Here is a 7,500-nt window from a genome sequence, read left to right on the forward strand (position 1 = left end):
CACTCATTTGAATACACACAATCACATACACTCACACACACATTTAAATACATACACACTTTTGAATAAACACAAACACGCACATACACTCACACACACATTTAAATACACTCACACACACACATTTAAATACACTCACACACACATTTAAATACACTCACACACACACATTTAAATACACTCACACACACGTTTAAATACACTCACACACACGTTTAAATACACTCACACACACGTTTAAATACGTACACTCAAAAACACATTTAAATGCACACACGCACACATACACACACATTTTAAAACAGACATATACACTCAAACACACTCGCACACACACACACACACATTTAATTGCACACACATTTAAATACACACACACACACACACACACACACACACACATACATTTAAAATACACACACACAAACATGCACACAACCACACATGCACACACATTTAAATACACATATACGCACATACACATACATTTAAACACACATGCACACACATTTAAACACACACACACACAAACACTCATGTAAATGCACACATACACATTTAAAAACACACACATACACTCACACACATTTAAACACACACAGACACACACATTTAAATGCACACTTACACACATTTAAATACACACACACACACACATCTTTAAACACACACATCACTTCGTCAGAGATCTCCACAACAGATGGGTCTTAAATACCTGTTATTACATAACACACACACACATACACACACACACACTCACACAGAGACACAGAGAGAGATCCAAGTGGAATCTCAGGGCGTGTGTTTACAGTAGATTCAGTAAAGGTGTTGTGCATAATTAATGCTGATTAATTAGACTTTGGCTGATTTGAGCTCTTGCAGAAGTCTTGCAGTGCTTTGACGCTCAGATGAGGCTCTCAGATGCCAACACTACAGTGTTCTCAGAAACACCACACTACTGGATGATATCCAGATCCATTTACTCTGGCACTCCATTGAAAATATCCGAGTATCATGACACAAGTCCAAAAAACACCAAGTATCACCTTGTTGGCTTCACCATACAGGCCAAAAGGAGCCTGTTATTAGCAAAATATATTGTGTTCAATTCATTCATTTTTCTTTCAGCTTAGTCCCTTTATTAATCAGTGGTCACCACAGTGGAATGAACCGCCAACTTATAAAGCATGTTTTGCGCAGCGGATGCCCCTTCAGCTGCAACCCATCCCTGGGAAACACCCATACACACTCATTCACACTCATACACTATGGCCAATTTAGTTCATCAATTCCCCTATAGCGCATGTGTTTGGACTGTGGGGGAAACTGGAGCACCTGGAGGAAACCCACACCAACACGGGGAGAACATGCAAACTCTACACAGAAATGTAAGCTGACCCAGCTGAGGCTTGATCCAGCGTGGTGTCCTATTTTATTTAAATCTAATTTAAATGAGGAAAAAAATTAATAAACAAAGTGTAAAACCTAAATTAAATAAAAAATCAAGCTAATTAAAAAGTAAATAAAATGAAAGAAATACAAATAAAACTTAAAATCAAATCATATAATAAAAGTTACACTTAAAACTTTAATAAAAATTCAATAAAAATAGAAATAAAAAAATAAATAAAATAAAGCCTAAAACATAAATTTAATAAAAAATCAAGCTAATTTAAAAAATAAATAAAATAAAATTCAATTAAAAAAAACATCTTAAAATCTGAATAAAAAATAATAACCTTAATTCAATAACAAACACAAATACAACTTAAAACCTAGATTAAAGAATAAATAAATAAATGAAAAATGCAAAACCTAAGTTAAATAAAAATAAATAAATAAATAAATAAAATGAAATCAGTTAAATAAAGCTTTTAACCCTAAATTAAGCTAATTGAAAAAGTAAAAAAATTTAAGAAATTGAATAAAATTTTATTAAAAATTTAAAATTTACTTAAAACTTTAGTTATATGAAATATTAAATAAATACCTGAATAAAATTACAACTTATTTACAACTTAAAACCTAAATTAAAATCTTAAAATATAAATTAAATAAAAAAAATAATAAAACATATAACCTTTAATTTAATCAAAACACAAATAAAATAAATAAATAAAATAAAGCTTAAAGCAAAAATTAAATTTAAAAAATCAAGCTAATTAAAAAAATACAATAAATTGAAATAAAACAATTTAAAAATAAATAAATCTTAAAAATTAAATAAAATAAAAATACAAAATACACTAAATAAAGATTAAAGAAATAAATGAAAAACTTGAAACCTAAATTAAATAAAACTAAATTTAAAAATGCAAGTTACACATTAAAACCTAAATTACAAAAATAATCAAATAAAGAAAAATGTAATAATAAGAAATACATTTAAATACTTAAAACCTAAATTAAAAACAAAATATAAATTACAACTTAATAAACCTAAATAAGCAATAAATAAGGGCAGCACGGCGGAGCAGTGGGTAGCACAATCGCCTAACAGCAAGAAGGTCGCTGGCTCGGCCTTGGCCGGGTCAGTTGGTGTTTCTGTGTTGGAGTTTGCATGTTCTCCCCGTGTTGGTGTGGGTTTCCTCCGGGTGCTCCGGTTACAGTCCAAACACATGCACTATAGGGGAATTGATGAACTCAATTGGCCGTAGTGTATGAGTGTGTATGGGTGTTTCCCAATGATGGATTGCAGCTGGAAAGGCATCTGCTGTGTAAAACATATGCTGGATAAGTTGGCGGTTCATTCCGCTGTGGCGATCCCCGATGAATAAAGGGACTAAGACGAAAAGTTGAATTTAATTTAATTTAATTTAATTTAATTTAATTTAATTTAATTTAATTTAATTTAATTTAATTTAATTTAATTTAATTTAATTTACAAATAAAACTTAAAATCTAATTAAATAATCCATAAATTATAATTAAAACTAAAAACATAAATTGAAAAATAAAAAATAAATTAAACAAAATTTTGGGCAAATGTAAACTGTAATTAAACTTAAACTTAAAACCTAAATCCAAAAGTATATAGATATGTGTGATATAGATATGTATATATATATAATAATATAACTCAAAATAAATGAAGCTATATCCATGTTAGGGACATCAAACAGGTGAAGTAAAATCAATGCAACATTTTAAAAATAACGGTAACGAATGCAACACTTTGAGCGCGCTGTTAGCGAATGACTTGTTCTAAATTCCAGTAGAGACTTTCTGTGTTACTGACCTTCATCAGTGAGTGTTGTGTAGGTGAACGGACTGCTCTTCATCTCTTCATCTCTCTCCTTCTTTCATCCACTCGTTCTGTTTCTCTTATATCCCTGTGTGAGATCAGACCCGGAGACTCGCTTTTCTTCCTCTTTCTTACATCCGTCTGTGTGTGATTTTCTGCTGTCTGTGTTTATGATCTGTCTCTCTTTCAGCAGCACATCTGTCTCTCTCTCTATCCACTGGTGAACTGAGCGTCTCGGATCTCCGTCTCTCTCTCCCCCTCTCTCGCTCTCTCTCTCTCTCTCTGTATATTAATCCCGCTGTGTGTCCTGGTTTCTCCCTCCTGCTCGGTCACATTAGTTGCTGATAGGTGGTCTGGATACACACACACACACACACACACACACACACACACACACAAACACACACACACACACGCGTTGTACAATGGTGTCCAAGCCAAATGTGTGTGCTTTTTGTGAAAACTTCACTGCGTAAAAAAATTATAATAAAAAAAAACAGTAACCCAATAGCTTACTATTTCTATTAATATGTCTGACTGTTGACATGTTTTATATTAATTATATTAATGCTTATATTAATTATATTAATGTTTATATGAATTATATTTATGTTTATGTTAATTATATTAATGCTTATATTATGTTGATGTTTATATTATTTATATTAATGTTTATAATAATTATATTGATGTTTATATTAATTATATTGATGTTTATATTAATTATATTATTGTTTATATGAATTATATTAATGTTATATTAATTATATTAATGTTTTATTATTTATGTTGATGTTTATATTATTTATATTCATGTTTATAATTATTACATTGATGTTTATATTAAATTAATGTTTATATGAATTGTATTGATGTTTATATGAATTATATTGATGTTTATATGAATTATATTGATGTTTATATTAAATTACATTAATGTTATATTAACTATATTATTGTTTATATTAATTATATTGATGTTTATATTAATTATATTATTGTTTATATTAATTATATTATTGTTTATATTAATTATATTGATGTTTATATTAATTATATTATTGTTTATATTATTTATATTGATATTTATATTAATTTTATATATATATATATATATATATATATATATATATATATATATATATATATATATATATATATATATATATATATTGTTTAAATTAATTATATTAATGTTTATATTAATTATATTATTGTTTATATTAATTATATTAATTTTATATTAATTATTTTATTGTTTATATTAATTATATTAATGTTTATATTAATTATATTAATGTTTATATTAATTAAATTAATGTTATATTAATTATATTGATGTTTTTTATTAATTATATTGATGTTTATATTAATTTTATTGATGTTTGAATTAATTATATTAATGTTTATATTAATTATATTGATGTTTATATTAAAATACAGCGCTAAAACATACAAAAGAAAAGAATTGACTTAAAATATCTCTTACCTGTTTAATAATGATTTGATCAGCTGTAGTTTGAAATTTACGCTGAGTTTTTCTCCTCTAAGCACTTATTATGTGGCCTCTGTCGCCATCTTGTGGCAGAACGTCAACTGTCTTTGTTTTGCTCAGTATGACAGGCTGATGACCACCGATGGGCTGAATCCAACATTATAAATCATGAAAATAGGCACTGTCCTTATAAATAAACTACATATTTAAAATCTAAACAACTACATTCACTCCTAAAAGCCCCAAAAGTACATGATGTTGTCCAACAGCTGCAGTATTTGTCAAACTGTAGTGAGCTTATTGATCTGCTGTTGCTCTATGTGGGCGGAGTAATACACACGGGTAAAGAGGCTGCACAAGTGCTGTTATTGCAGAATATCGCACAGCTTTCAGCCAATCAGATTTAAGAACCAGACAGAAATGTTGTGTATATATATATATATATATATATATATATATATATATATATATATATATATATATATATATATATATATATATATATATAAATATAAACACAGCAGAGGTGTGTGACATCTTCTTTCAGGTGTGTGTGTGTGTGATATTTAAAACACAGATGAAGGCAGGTTGTGTGCTGCGCTCTCACTAAAGCTCATTTTAATTTGATCTGAAGTGGAGGAGCTGGAATCTCATAACATCAGTTTACAGAGAGAGAGGGATGAGGTGAGGAGGACGACAAAGGAGAGGCGGCTGTGAAAGAGGAGAAGAACAGGAGGAAAAGGAAAGAGTGAGAAAGATGTAGATGAGGTTAAAGCCGCAGGGGGAGAAGAACAGAAACCAGGACAAGTGACCGCAGAATACTGTATCAACACACTCACACACACACACACACACACACACACACACACACACACACACACACACACACTTACAAACACACACACTCATACACACTCACACACGCACAAACACACACACACTCACACATGCACAGATGCACACACACTCACTCATGCATGCACATACACACACACACATGGACACACTCACACATGCACACACTCGCATATGCAAACACACACACACACACACACCGTCGTACATGTACACACACGCATATATGGACACACTCACACATGCACACACAGATACGAACACATAAAAACACAGACACAAACAAATGTATGCACACACACTTGCACACTCTTACACATACACACACACACACACACAAACACACTCATGCATACACACACACGAACACACACAAACACACATGTATGCACACATGAAAACACACAAACACACTCACACACATATTTACACACACACACACATGAACACACACAAACGCATATGCACACAGGAAAGTACAAGCACACTCACAAACACACATGCATGCACACACACTTTCGAACACATAATAAGCACATACACAAACACACATGAACACACAAATGCAGATGTATGCACACATAAAAACGCACACACGCATGCACACACTTTCACACATAAACACACACATGAAAACACTCACGCACACACAAATACACACACATGTATGCACACATGAAAACACACATAAGCACATTCACAGATGCGCACACATGAAAACACACAAAAACACACACACACATATTTACACACACACACACACACACACACACAAACGCATATGCACACAGGAAAGTACAAACACACTCACAAACACACACGCATGCAAACACTCATTCGAACACGTAATAAACACATACACAAACACACAAGAACACACACATACAGATGTATGCACACATAAAAACGCACACACGCATGCACACACTTTCACACATACACACATGAAACACTCACACAAACACACACACACACATGTATGCACACATGAAAACAAACACAGTTACACACAAATGCAGTGACACACAAACACACACACACTTACACATACACATGTACAGTCATAAATACAAACACATAAATACACATGCACACACACACACTCACTAGCAGATACACACACTCACTGACTCTTGTTCACACGCACAAACACTCACGCGTGCGCACACTCACACACTCAGGGCAGCAGTGGAGGTGTAATCTGTGTTATGTAATAAATCTAATTAAATAGAGCGGTGTCATCTATAAGGACAGATGGCTCACTCTGCCAAATGAAAATAAAACCACACACACACACACACACACACACACACACACACACACACACACATGAGTCATGAATATCCCTTCATCCTGATTCCACCTGTTCAAACATCTCTTATCTGCACGGATCTGTCTCCGCTTTCCTCCACTCTTCATAATCCAGCACTTCACACACACTCACACACACACACACACTTCATTTACTGTACACTGCTTTCTAGATACTCAACTGAATCTAAGCCTGAACTGTAATTATGTTCATATATGCAACGCTTAAACAACTCAAGACTCACAACTAGTGACGCATGAATAAGACGTGAGGCCTTTAGCATTGAAAAGAACTACAATCCCCATGATGCACTGTGTTGGATTTTTAATGCAATAACACAATGTATAGGAGGTAATAGTTGAAAAGTGGGCGAGCTTAATTTATATTTGTTGATATGCTAAGGGCGCCGCAGTGGCGCAGTAGGTAGTGCTGTCGCCTCACAGAAAGTAAGTCGCTGGGTCGCTGGATCGAATCTTGGCTCAGTTGGCGTTTCTGTGTAGAGTTTGCATGTTCTCCCTGCGTTTGAATGCGGTACAGGTGAATTGGGTAGACTAAATTGTCCGTAGTGTATGAATGTGTGTGTGTGTGTGGATG

At 32.5% G+C, this 7,500-nt stretch overlaps 2 protein-coding genes across 2 annotated transcripts in view; one reads left to right on the forward strand and one right to left on the reverse strand.

Moving 5' to 3' along the window:
• Nucleotides 1-3,693, reverse strand: part of insyn2b (inhibitory synaptic factor family member 2B) — a 36,651-nt gene extending 32,958 nt beyond the window's left edge. Inside the window, exon 1 of the mRNA XM_087281182.1 lies at nt 3,239-3,693. The gene's annotated coding sequence lies outside the window, so the exon portion shown is untranslated. The remainder of the gene's footprint in view (nt 1-3,238) is intronic.
• dock2 (dedicator of cytokinesis 2) overlaps nt 1-7,500 on the forward strand; it is a 158,858-nt gene that overhangs the window by 115,283 nt on the left and 36,075 nt on the right.

This window comes from Danio rerio, chromosome 14 (genome assembly GCF_052040795.2).
Source record: "Danio rerio strain M-AB ecotype USA chromosome 14, GRCz13ab, whole genome shotgun sequence".
Taxonomy (NCBI): domain Eukaryota; kingdom Metazoa; phylum Chordata; class Actinopteri; order Cypriniformes; family Danionidae; genus Danio; species Danio rerio.